We start from the raw sequence: 12,070 nt of genomic DNA, 5'->3' as shown, positions 1-12,070 counted from the left end.
GAATGAGGATTTGAAGGCAGAGTGCATGAATTAAAAAACATAGCTCTGCCTCTTGAGCAAGTTATTTTGACCCCTCTGGGCATTTTTTTCTCATCTCTAATACAGGAATAAAAATATCTCCTACTCATGAGGTTGTGAAAATTAAATGATTTAATTAATGAAACACACTTAAAACAGTAGCAGGCATGTACTAAGGGCTTGTTTATATTAGCTAATACCATCAGTATCATCATCTTTTAAAGGGTTAACTCCTAATTCTTCGCAAGAATGCCATCTAGCCACTGCGTACCTCTGCCAGCTCATTGCTACTGGCCATCCTACACTCTACTCACTTCCTGGAATACCATTTCCCTTTATTCTTTGACAAATTTCAAGGCTCAAAGAGGCATGGAGAACTTGGACTTGATTCAGACCATGTCCTTAGCAAAGACTGATCAAGGCACAGCACCACTCATAATGAGGGGTAGTGGGCAGGAAAACAAAGATTAAAGAAACAATTAGAAAAAAGAAAGAAAGAAAGAATCATTCTCAGTTATTTCCAGGGCTCTTTCTGTGCCCATGGAAGGCACTAATTCCCTCCAGATATTGGCTTCTCACTCCAGCCGCTACCATGGCAGGAAAGACGTGCAAGAAGTATAGCAGATGCTGAAAAACAGATGCTGAAACTTGGGCTGTTTTAAACAACAAAGAGTGGCAAAGAACAGAGCAAAAGCAAAAATAAAATGAGACCACCAAGAATTGTTTGATTTTGCTTCCCTAGTTCCACTCTACCCACGCCCTGCATATACCTTCTTCCCAGCCTCCCTGCATTCCATTGTTCCAGGGTCCTCTTTTTTTTTTTTTTTGAGACGGAGTCTCGCTATCACCCAAGCTGGAGTGCAGTGGCCGGATCTCAGCTCACTGCAAGCTCCGCCTCCGAGGTTCACGCCATTCTCCTGCCTCAGCCTCCCGAGTAGCTGGGACTACAGGCGCCCGCCACGTCGCCCGGCTAGTTTTTTTGTATTTTTTAGTAGAGACGGGGTTTCACCGTGTTAGCCAGGATGGTCTCGATCTCCTGACCTCGTGATCCGCCCGTCTCGGCCTCCCAAAGTGCTGGGATTACAGGCTTGAGCCATCGCGCCCGGCCTCCAGGGTCCTCTTTTTAACTGTAGTTCTCAATCAGGAGCAATTTTCCTCCCAGGGAACATTCAGCAATGTCTGGAGATATTTTTGGTTGTCACAGCTAGAGGATACTGTCGACATCTAGTGCAATAGCTGGGGATGCCGCTGTGAAAGGAGAATAAATCTCAGGACCCCAAAATCACTAAGCCAAAAGGAAAAGTCAAGCTGGGAACTGTGTCAATCAGACAAAACTGCCTCCCTCCCTTTTTTTTTTTTTTTTTTTTGAGACAGAGTTTTCCCTCTTGTTGCCCAGGCTGGAGTGCAGTGGCACGATCCCGGCTCACTGCAACATCTGCCCTCTAGGTTTAAGCAATTCTTCTGCTTCTGCCTCCCAGGTAGTTGGGATTACAGGTCCCCACCACCAAGCCCAGCTAATTTTTCTATTTTCAGTAGAGACAGAGTTTCACCATGTTGGCCAGGCTGGTCTCAAACTCCTGACCTCAGGCAATCCACCCGCCTCGGCCTCCCTAAGTGCTGGGATTATAGGCATGAGCCACCGTGCCCAGCCCTACCTCCCATTTTATTCCTAAATAAGATAGCTACAAATATTTTTGTTTTTTGAAGCTATATACCTTCCTCACAATTTGCCCGGAAGGAAATTCCTTGTGGGCCTCAGGATCTTTACCCTAAAACAGTTCTGTTGAATTTCACCTTGGCAATGTAAATTGATAGCTTCTTTTCAAAGATGCGGGACAAAGAACTCAAAGTCATCCTGCTCACCTGAGACAAATGCATATCTGATGTATCCCTCTGACTTCTTGTTTACGTAAAAATGCAGATTCACTGAGCCAAACTAAGGCATAAGTGATCATTCCTCTACCCCCACCTCACATGTAAATTGCATATTCAGTGAAAGGCTGATGGAAGACTCAAAATAATGCAACCATTTGTCTCTTATCTACCTATGACTTGGAAACCCCTGCTTCAAGTTGTCCTGCCTTTCTGGACCAAACCAAAGTACACCTTACATGTGTTGATTGATGTCTTATGTCTCCCTAAAACGTATAAACCCAAGCTGTGCTCTGACCACCTTGGAACACGTAGTCAGGACCTCCTGAGGCTGTGTCACAGGTGCATCCCTAACCTTGACAAAAAAAACTTTCTGAGTTGGTTGAGACCTGTCTTGGATACTTTTAGTTCATACTGCTAAGCAAACTATGATGGGCAGAACAGCCCTTGACAACAAAGAATTGACCAGTCTAAAATGTGAATAGCCCCAGGGTTGAGAAACCCTGCTCTTTGATAAATCAGCAATAGCTTCTGTGACAGGGTGAGACCACATTTAAACAGTTGTCCTAAAAGCAGAGAGTGTCAAAATGATGCAAGGAGAGAATAGATTCTTCAAACAGCAGATGGATCAAAAGAAATTCTTTCCACCACAAAAGGCAAAACCACTAGTTCAACGAATAAGTCATGGTATATAAAACATGTCTGGAAAAATATTTATAAGGGAAAATTCATGAATGTAAAGTCTTTACATTTAGATTTGTGTTTGGTCAATATAAGCACTTGGGATTTATAGTGTAAAAATAATCTGAATCCTTGAAAGGATTATACCTATATTTTATAAATCTATGAACTTCTCTCTCTGACTCCCTCCAACCAAGATTTTACCTCTACCACTCAACCAAACTTGTTATTGTCACGATTTCTAATGACTTCCTGGTTGCACAATTTGAGATTTGTCACCATATAAAGCCATGAGATTGGCCAGGACCAAGCCCTGGATCCTTTCATCATCAAGAGGTAGAGCAGATGAAGGGGGACCAAGAAAAGAGAGTGGGAAAGGGTAGATACAGAGGTAGGAGGAAAACCAATTGAGTGTGCTGTAAAGACAGTGCTTCAAAAGTAGGTAATAATCAGCTGGATCAAAGGCTGCTGATCAGTCAGGTTCAATAAGGCATGATCACAGATCATTGGAGATTTTAAAAAAATTATCAACAAAAGGATTATAATGAAAAACAGCCCCAGCTGGGCATGGTGGCTCATGCCTGTAATCCCAACACTTTGGGAGGCCAAGGCAGGCGGATCACCTGAGGTCAGGAGCTAGAGACCAGCCTGACTAGCATGGAGAAACTCCATCTCTACTAAAAATACAAAATTAGCTGGGTGTGGTGGTACATGCCTGTAATCCCAGCCACTCAGGAGGCTGAGGCAGGAGAATTGCTTGAACCCTGGAGGCAGAGGTTGCAGTGAGCCGACATCACACCACTGCACTCCAGCCCGGGCAACAAGAGCGAAACTCTGTAGAAAGACAGAAAGGAAAGAAAGAAAGGAAAAATAAAAGGAAGGAAGGAAGGAAGGGAAGGAGGGGAGGAGGGGAAGGAGGGCAGGAGGGGAGGAAGGAAGAAAAGGAGGAAGGGGAGAGAAAGAGAAAAACAGCCCCACCTCCCTTTTCCCTAGTTCTGTTCCCTAAACATAACTATAAGGCTTTCTACTATTTCCTCTAGAGTTGCATCCATCTTTCTAAATAATATACTTACACTGCCATTTTTAAATGTTTGTTTTATAGACAATTCCTTGTCATGTTAGGACATGTCCTTTTATCCAACTCAACAAGTATGCATTCATCTTTCTCCCATTCTTTCTTTCTTTCTTTCTTATTTCTTTTTCTTTTTTTTTTTTTTTTTGAGACAGAGTCTCACTTTGTCACCCAGGTTGGAGGGCAGTGGCACAATCTCAGCACACTGCAACCTCCGCCTCCTGGGTTCAAGCGATTCTCGTGCCTCAGCCTCCTGAGTAGCTGGGATTACAGGCGCCCACCACTACGCCTGGCTAATTTTTGTATTTTTAGTAGAGACGAGGTTTTACCATGTTGGCCAGGCTGGTCTCGAACTCCTGGCCTCAGGTGATCCACCTGCCTTGGCCTCCCAAAGTGTTGGGATTACAGGTATAAGCCACCTCACCCAGCCCCATTCTTTCAATATAGTTAAATTAATGCTTACATTATGATGCTTTTGTAAAATACTCACTGCTGAACAAGTAGTTGTGAGACAATTCTCCAAAGCATTTGTACATCTCAGACTATCTTTTCCAGGATGTTTGGGCAGCAAACAGCCTTAGAAGCTAAAGGTAGTGTCTTCCTTTGGCAGAGGGCAGATTTGTTCATTAAGACAGTGACTCCCTCTGGGAGAGATTTAGAAGCATGGTTCTCCAGCCATATTAAGGGATAGTAAGATCTCCCCACTTCTCCCTCCCCAGATATTTCTTTGCTAACCAGAAAAATAAAGATAATGTCTCCCTGTGGGGCAAAGATTGGGCAGGCTTGCTAGCGGTCCCCTTATAAGACTGGGGGTTTCCTAAGCTTAGCATTTCTCAGCTGTGAGACAGATCCACTGTGTGCTCAGCATCCACCCAGGCCCACTCAACATTGCTACAGTTCACCAAGTTCCCTCTTGGAACTTTCAGGGAAAGGGGAACTGTTAAGCCCATGCTGCCTGCTGTGTCATGGGTACTCAAGGGCCCACTGTTTCCTGACTGACTGGATTTATGGAGATGTGGCAAGTCAGCCTAGAAGCTTCACTGTGCTTGGGAATTGTTTAACCTCTTGATTAAACAGTAGCGCTCTGTGATTATAGTTTGTGTGTAATTTTTTTCCTAGAACAAATAATTGCCTTTTTTATTATTTGCATTATCCTAGCCACTTGAGGTTCATTGGTAAACAGACCAAGTTTGCAACCCTCATGGAGCTTACATACTAAAGCGGGAGAGAGACAATGAAGATAAACAAGTGTGAAGCAGAAGAATTGCAGGGTTTCGAGTGAAGGGTTTGGCATGATCTGGCTGAAGTTATAAAAGTAATACTCTGCCTACTATGTAGAGACTAGATTATAGAGGAACAAGGATGGAAACAGGGCCAATGAGGACGCTTCTGCAGGAATCCAGGCAAGAAAAGATGGTGGTTTAGACCAGAGTGGTGGCAATGGAAGCGGTGAAAACAGCCAAATGTTGAATATATTTTGAAGATGAAACCAAAAGGATTTTCTGAAAATTGGTTGTAAGCATTGAGAAAAGGAGTAAGGATAACTGCAAAGTTTTTGTCCAAACTACTGGAAGGATGGAGTTGCCATCCACTGAAATGGGAAGACTTCTTTATATGTCATTTAAAGATATTTGATAATTTTCTCATGAGAGTCCTGTACCTCCTTTGTTATTTTTATTTCCTAGGTACTTTGTATTTTCTGTTGATATTAGCATATTAAACTATTAGTGTATATTTAATAATTATGGTGAAATGGATTTCATTCTATTTTAGCTTCATCTTATATCCAGCAATTTTCTTCAAGTTTCTTATTGTTTATAACTAAATGTCAGCAATTTTCTTCAAGTTTCTTATTGTTTATAACTAAATGTTGTGCCAAAACTTAAGTATAAATCTTAACAAAACATATACATAATGTGTATGTTGGAAAGTATTAAATACTAATGAAAGAAATTTTAAAAGACCTAAAGAAATGGAGACATCGGCCGGGCGCGGTGGCTCAAGCCTGTAATCCCAGCACTTTGGGAGGCCGAGACGGGCGGATCACGAGGTCAGGAGATCGAGACCATCCTGGCTAACACAGTGAAACCCCGTCTCTACTAAAAAATACAAAAAACTAGCCGGGCGAGGTGGCAGGCGCCTGTAGTCCCAGCTACTCGGGAGGCTGAGGCAGGAGAATGGCGTAAACCTGGGAGGCGGAGCTTGCAGTGAGCTGAGATCCGGCCACTGCACTCCAGCCTGGGCGACAGAGCGAGACTCCGTCTCAAAAAAAAAAAAAAAAAAGAAATGGAGACATTATATTCATGGATTTGAAAACTTAACATAATAAAGATCTCATTCTCTTCCATATTGATGTATAGAGTTAACACAATTCCAATTGAAATCCCAGCAGAATTCTTTTGGAGGTATAGACAAGCTAATCTAATTTATATGGAAAGGCAAAGAACCAGAATAGTTAAAACAATGTCGGAAAAGAAGAATAAAGTTGGAGGAATCACACTATCTGATTTCAGGACTTACTATAAAGCTGCAGGAATCAAGACAGTGTGATATTCTTGAGGGGACAGACACATAGTTCAATATAACAGAATACAGAAATCATAAATAGACCCACAAAAACATACCAACTGATTTTTGAGGAGGGTGCAAAAGCAGCTCAATGGAGAAAGGATAGTCTTTTCTACAAAAGAAGCTGGAACAAAACAACATCTGTATACAAAAATTAACAAACCATAACCTAAACCTTATACTTCATGCAAAATAAAATTCAAAATAGATTATGGATAGAAATGTAAACCACAAAGCTATAAAACTTTTAGAAGAAAACATAGGATAAAATCTTTGTAACTTGGGGTTAGGCAAAGTGTTCTCAGATATGACACCCAAAAGCATGCTGCATTTAAAGAATTGATAAATTGGATCAGCCTGGCCAACATAGTGAAACCCTATCTCCACTAAAAATACAAAAATTAGCTGGGCATGGTGGAGCGCGCCTGTAGTCCCAGCTACTCAGGAGGCTGAGGAAAGAGAATCACTTGAACCCGGGAGTTGGAGGTTGCAGTGAGCCGAGATTGTTCCACTGCACTCCAGCTTGGGCAACAGAGTGAGACTTCATCTTAAAAAAAAAAAAAAAAAATTGATAAATTGAAATTCAACAAAATTTAAAACCTTCTCAGTGCAAAAGACACTTTAAGACAATGGAAAGACAAGCCACAGGCTGAAATAAAGTATTCACAATATCCAACAAGGAGTTTTGTACTCAGAATATATAAAGAACTCTCAGCCGGGCGCAGTGGTTCATCCCTGTAATCCTGGCACTTTGGGAGGCCGAAATGGGCGGATCACTTCAGGTCAAGAGTTCGAGACCAGCCTGGCCAGCATGGTGAAACCCCCGACTCTATTAAAAATTCAAAAATTAGCTGGGCAAGGTGGCAGGTGCCTGTAATTCCAGCTTCTTGGGGGGCTGAGGCCGGAGAATCACTTGAACCCTGGAGGCAGAGGTTGCAGTGAGCCGAGACCGTGCCATTGCACTCCAGCCTGGCGACAAGAGCGAAACTCTGTCTCAAGAAAAAAAAAAAAAAGAACTCTCACAACTCAAGTGGAAGAAAACAATCCAATTAAAAATGGACAAAATACTTGAATAGACACTTCACCAAAGATAATATATAGATGGCAAATAAGAACATGTTTATTATCATCAGCCATTAGATAAATGCAAATTAAAATCATAATAAGGACCGCATGGTGGTTCATGTCTGTAATCCCAAAACTCTAGGAGGCCAAGGCGGGAGGATCATTTGAGCCCAGGAGTTCAAAACCAGCCTGGGCAATAAAGTGAAAGCTCATATCTACAAAAAAAGTTTTAAAAATTAGCCAGGAGTGGTGGCACATGCCTACGTTCTCAGCTACTCAGGAAGGCTCAGGTAGGAGAATCGCTGGAGCCGGGGAAGTTGAAGCTGCAGTGAGCTGTGATCATACCACTGTACTCCAGCCTGGGTGACAGAGGAGACTCTATCTGAAAAAAGCAAAAAAAGTAAAATCACAATGAGATACCTCTTCATGCCTGTTAGAATGGCCAAAATCAAAAGTGCTGACAATACCAAGTGCTAATGAAAATGCCAAAGCAATTGGAATTCTCATCCGTTGCTAGTGGGAATGCAAAATGGTAAAATCACCTTGAAAAACAGTTTGGCAGCTTTTCATAAAGTTAAATAGACACCTTCCATGTGATCCAGAAATCACACTTGTGGATATTTCAGAGAAATCAAAACTAGGTTCACATGGAAATCTGCACATGAATGTTTAAAGCAGTTTCAATCATCCACCAAAAATTGGAAACAACTCAGACGCCCTTCAGCTGATGAATGGATAAACAAACTATGATACATCCATACAACGGAATACTACTAGCAATAAAAAGAATGAACCATAAATATGAATGATAACTTGGATGAATCTCAAGCTATGCTGAGTGAAAGAAATCCACTCAAAAGCTTACACACTGTATAGACTTCATTTATGTGACATTCATGAAGAGGCAAAAGTGTATTGACAGGGAACACATCAGCGATAACCAGGAGTTAAAGGTAAGGGGAGGATGTGGCCATAAAGGGATAGCATATGGGAGTTTTGCGGGGTGATCAAACTAGTCTATATCCTGATTATAGTGGTGACACAAATCTATATATGTTCTAGAATTCATAGAACTGTATGCTCAAGAGTCTATTTTAATGTATGACAATTACAAATTTAAAATGAGACAGCTGGGGCCAGGTGCGGTGACTCACGTCTGTAATTCCAGCACTTCGGGAGGCCAAGGCAGGTGAATCACAAGGTCAGGAGTTCAAGACCAGCCTGGCCAAGATGGTGAAACTAAAAATACAAAAAGTAGCCGGGTGCTGTGGCGGGCGCCATGGCAGGCACCTATAATCCCAGGTACTTGGGAGGCTGAGGCAGGAGACTTGCTTGAACCTGGGAGGCAGAGCTTGCAGTGAGCCAAGATCATGCCACTGCACTCCAGCCTGCGTGACAGAGTGAGACTCCATCTCAAAAAAAAAAAAAAAAAGAGACAACTGGAACTTTGAATACTGACTAGCTATCTGATGAAACTAAGTAATTGTTGTTAATTATTTTACATGTGATAATGGCATTATGGTTATTTTTATTTTTAAGTCCTTATCTTTTAAAGATACACACTAAAATATTTAAGGACAAAGTTATATAAAGTATGGGATTTGCTTAAAAATAATACTAGAGGAAGGAACGGACTGGGGAAGAAATGAAAGAAACCTGACCATGATTTAGTAATTGTTGAAGAGGGTAATGGGTACATGGGGCTTTATTATATTGTTCTGTCTACTTTTGTATATGTTTGATAGTTTCCATACTAAAAAGTTCAGCCAGGCACGGTGGCTTACGCCTGTAATCCCAGCACTTTGGGAGGCCGAGGCAGGCGGATCACAAGGTCAGGAGTTTGAGACCAGCCTGGCCAACATAGTGAAATCCCGTCTCTACTAAAAGTACAAAAATTAGCTGGGCATGGTGGCGCGTGCCTGTAATTCCAGCTACTCAAGAGGCTGAGGCAGGAGACTCGCTTGAACCTGAGAGGCAGAGGTTGCAGTGACCTGAGATCACGCCACTGCACTCTAGCCTAGGTGACGGAGCGAGACTCCGACTCAAAAAAAAAAAAAGTTCAAAAAGGGGTGTGGGGTTGTTAGTTTTCAACATCAAGCTGCCTGGTATGTAGTCTGAGTTCGCCATTTAGTAGGTGATCTTGGGCAAGTTACTTATTTGTCCTAAACTTCAGCTTCCCCCCACTCCATAAAATGAGACTACTAATGATAATATCTATCTCACAGTTGTTGTCAGGATTAAATGGATGTTGTCAGAATATGTGAAAAGCAATTTACCCAGTTCTTGCTATATTGTGCATGTTCAATAAATGTTAATTTTTTTGTCATTATTACATCTCCTGGTCTGATTCCTCCATGCCATCTCCTCTGTATGAGCAAGTCTTCTTCCAGGCTTCTTTCTGGATATTTTATCTAAAAAGGGCCACTGTGTTTTACATCCTAATTCAGAATTATAAAACCCAGGTTTAAAATTCTACTTCCCCCTCACACTACATTATATTATATTCTTTTTTTTTTTTTTTTTTGGAAACAGGGTCTTGCTCTATTGCCCAGGCTGGAGTGCAGTGGCACAATCATGGCTCACTGCAGCGTTGATCTCCCAGGCTCAAGTGATCCCCCCACCTCAGCCTCCTTAGTATCTAGGACTACAGGCCAGTGCCATCACACTCGGCTGATTTTTGTGTTTTTGTAAAGACAGGATTTTGCCATGTTGCCCAGGCTGGTCTCAAACTCCTGGGCTCAAGTGATCCATCTTCCCCAGCCTCCCAAAGTGATGGAATTACAGGAGTGAACCCAGTCTCTTCTATTCTTTATTGTATACCCAGTAGGAAATCCTAAACTTAAAAGACTGGGTTAAATAAAAATTCAGAAATGCCTATCTTTTCCTCCAAACAAGGAGTAATGAAAGACTACCGTGAGTCATGGTGGAGGGGAATTCTCCACAGAATCTGAGACAGGAAGACCTACAGATCATCTGGTCCCATCTCTATCCTACTCAAGGCAGCAGCCCCTTCCCACCACTCCTGCAGCATTCATTTTCAGGAACAAAGGAGCTTTCCCACAATTACTGAGTCTGACACTTAGTTTCCAGGATAAGCCCATACCCAACCATTCTGTCCTGTGGTTCCCAGTGATGCACTCATACTTGTTAGAATGTGTCACTTTGGGGTTCAGAAAATGCAATCACTGAGAGAAGCCCGAGTAGTAGTTATGCTCTCCTTTGGTTCCATACCTCCGCCTCTTGCCACATCTATCCACTAGAGGGAGGAAGGCCTAGAACCTCTTTAGCCAGAGCAGGGCAGTAGCAAGGATCAGTAGTGTGGTTTCTTAACCAAACCAGCAGTGGGTGTGTCAGAAGCACCGAAACATAATCGCCTCATTCTCTCAGAACAGAAAAGAGGAAGGGTCTCTTCCTTCCCCTTTTCAGCCCTCTCTGCATGGATTGGCACATCACCATGCGCTGGTGCACTCACTTCCCTCAAGTCAGTGTGCAGGCTGCTTCCAAAATTCAGAGGAACGTGTACTGGGGTCTTAGGAACATTTTCAGCCAGTGCAGAGGAAAAGGAAAACTAAGTATCTCTTGGATTATTCACAGAGTTCACCAAATACAACTTAAAACTGGGGGCTCCAATGTCCCTGCTACCCTGATGGTATTAGTTTAAGATGTTGACACTGACATCTGCAGAGATCTCATCCATCACTGCACATCAAAGAGCAAATGTCATTCTAGTTGAGAAACTCGTGTATAAGAAAGAATGGTCATCTTAGGAAATCTGTAGCTCCAGCGGCTCCTGATGTCTTTTCCTGCCGCCTCCTGTCCCATGCTTGTGCCCCAGACAGAGCTCATTCCTAAAACCCTAGCTGACCCTCTGTGCTGTCTTTTAAGTTATAATAGTAACCGCCATCTGTTGAATATTTTCCTTTATGACAGGCACTACATTAAGCACGTTAGCATATGTCAATTGAAGCCTCACACCAAGGCTATGAACTAGATACTATCTGTCTGTAGATAATACATATCCATCTGTAGATGAAGAAACTAAGGTTGAGTAAGCTATCTAAGGTCACAGAGCCAATAAGTGCTAGAGGCAAGATTCTTATTCTGTACACTCTGCCTCAAAAGTCAATTTCTTTGACCCTAAGGGCACAAGAACCCAAATCAGGATGTGAAGCTTGGACTTTGAAGCCAAAGGAAGCTCCTGAATGATCCTGATAGGCTGACAGCTTGGCGCTGTAAACAAAATCAGTCTTTTGTCAAAAGGTACCAGGAAATGAAGTTGCCATGCCACTGTTCACTCCTGTAAGAGACTCCTCCGGGCTGTTCCCTTCTCTTGCTGCAATTCAGCCGGCTGAAAAACTAAGGTGGCTACACAGCGATTAACTTCACGCCCTTCTGCTCTACTTTGAGCCTGTCTCTGGTTCATCGTTAACACTCTCCGCTCAGCACCCGCAGACTCAAGAGATTGCCAATCCTCCAATTTAGCGTGGTTCTACCTTAGGCAGAACTCCCATCCTGTTCGGATATAAGCGGGTCGAAGTGGCAGGGACCACTTCGCTGGGAAGAGAGACTGGAGCTGCGGTCTTAAAAGATCTTGGGCCGAGCGCGATGGCTCACGCCTGTAATCCCAACACGTTGGGAAGCCGAAGTGGATATATTATTTGAGGCCTGGAGCTCGAGACCAACCTGACCAACACGGTGAAGTCCGGTCTGTACTAAAAATAAAAAAAATTAAAAAATTAAAAAATTAGCCGGGCGTGGAGGCGCACGCCAGTAGTCCCAGATACTCGGAAGGCT

The sequence above is a fragment of the Colobus angolensis genome, unplaced genomic scaffold (genome assembly GCF_000951035.1).
Source record: "Colobus angolensis palliatus isolate OR3802 unplaced genomic scaffold, Cang.pa_1.0 Scaffold91, whole genome shotgun sequence".
In the NCBI taxonomy this organism is placed as follows: domain Eukaryota; kingdom Metazoa; phylum Chordata; class Mammalia; order Primates; family Cercopithecidae; genus Colobus; species Colobus angolensis.
Note: the sequence above shows the minus strand (reverse complement) of the source record.